Raw genomic sequence first — 1,808 nt, forward strand, 5'->3', positions numbered from 1 at the left:
GATTAGACAAAGAGACTGTGAAAGAAAGAGAAGATGGAGCTCCGTGAGGTGTCACCCTTTTGAAGTGCTTTTTATTCTTTTTAAAAATAGATAAAATGATTGACTTCATCAAAGTTTAGTTTAGCAAAGCCGCTTATAAGTCCTAGAAAGCTGTACGTGGTAACAAAAGCCATTCTTCATGTAGTATCCAAACTCATTTTTTAAAAATGTGAATAAATCATGCATACCTCTTCACTGCTTAAAAAAAAATCCCTCAGTGTTCTGCTATGGTATGGCAACTGGACTGTTAGTCCCTCTGTGATCTGCTCCCTGTCTTCTCCTTCCTCTCCAAGCTCCAGCCTCACTGACCTCCTGTTTCATAAAGAAGTTCATCTTGTTCCTTTCTTGGGACCTGTTCACTCCTTTTCAGTGCCCAAACAGCTCTTCTTTCATGTCATTCAGGACCCAGTTCCAACGTCATCACCTCAGAGAGGCTTCCATGACCCATGGCTTGCGTCACATTCTCAGTTTGCATTTCTCTTCAGCAATGACCTTGGTTATTTATGTGTTTCTGCTATGAGCCCTTCAGTCCCCTTGAGAATGTCCTCTTTGAGGTTGCTGCTTTTGTCCTCTTTACCAATTTATGGCCTACTGCCAGAGCTATGACTAGTCCAGGGAAGGTTTTCAATAAAGTGTTGAACCAAAGAATTAATAGTTGGAGAAAAACAAATACTGTATGGTAGCACTTATATGTGGAATCTAAAAAACAAAACATATACATATATATCAGAACAGAAACAGACTTACAGAAAACAAAATATTAATTACCAGTGGGGAGAGGGAAGGGGGATGGGGCAATATAGGGGTAGGGAATTAAGAGGTACAAATTACTAAGCATAAAATAAACAAGTTAAAAGGGTGTGTTGTACAATATAGGGAATATAACCAATATTTTATAATGGCTATAAATGGAATATAACTTTAAAAAATTGTGAATCACTATGTTGTACACCTGAAAGTTCAATATTAATAATATTGTACACCAACTATACCTCAATTAAAAAAAAGAATTAGTGAATCAATGAACACATTCTCTACTCTGGTTTGTTTATAAGAATTTCATTCATGGATCCAGTGCTCGCTTCGGCAGCGCGTATACTAAAATTGGAACGATACAGAGAAGATTAGCATGGCCCCTGCGCAAGGATGACACGCAACTTCGTGAAGCGTTCCATATTATTTAAAAGAAAAAAAGGAAAAAAAAAAAAAAAAGAATTTCATTCATGGATCCATAAAATGCCTAAATTGAGATACCTACAGAAAATCTCTAGTCTGATTTTCATGGAACACTGTTCCCCTACTCCCACAGCATACTCAATAGCTTCTCTGCTTAAAATAGGAATTTTATGCCACAGACCATTTCATTCCGGGCAGCCTTCCTAGCCCTTCACTCAGTGTACATTGACTTTTATTTGCTGCACAATTTTCATATGTTCATCTGGATTCCAAGTTCTTAGGAGACCTGCAGTGTCTAATTAGAAGGAGAGAGAGGGACGGTCATAGAGATAGAAGGAAGAAAGAACATCTCACAGTCCAACAGTGAAAGAGGAAGCAAGACTCCCTAAGGTTCATGAGAAAACAAAACCTGGGAGCTGCAACCATCTAGTTAAGGGAAAAAGTGTAGATATACTTTCTTAAGTGAGGGGCATATAATATCACAGAAAAGAACTCAGATGTTGCCTTTGAATTGATCTGAATTCAAGTTCACATTAGTAGAGTGACATCAGATAATATACTTTGTAAGCTCCAAATTTCCCACTTGTACTTCA

General features: G+C 37.7%; 1 non-coding gene across 1 annotated transcript; it reads left to right on the top strand.

Moving 5' to 3' along the window:
• The first annotated feature begins 1,113 nt into the window (after positions 1-1,113).
• Positions 1,114-1,220, top strand: LOC122425952. The gene has a single exon (XR_006265093.1). It is a non-coding gene; the product is annotated as a U6 spliceosomal RNA (small nuclear RNA).
• Positions 1,221-1,808: the final 588 nt, after the last annotated feature.

The sequence above is a fragment of the Cervus canadensis genome, chromosome 23, assembly GCF_019320065.1.
Source record: "Cervus canadensis isolate Bull #8, Minnesota chromosome 23, ASM1932006v1, whole genome shotgun sequence".
NCBI classification, from domain to species: Eukaryota; Metazoa; Chordata; class Mammalia; order Artiodactyla; family Cervidae; genus Cervus; species Cervus canadensis.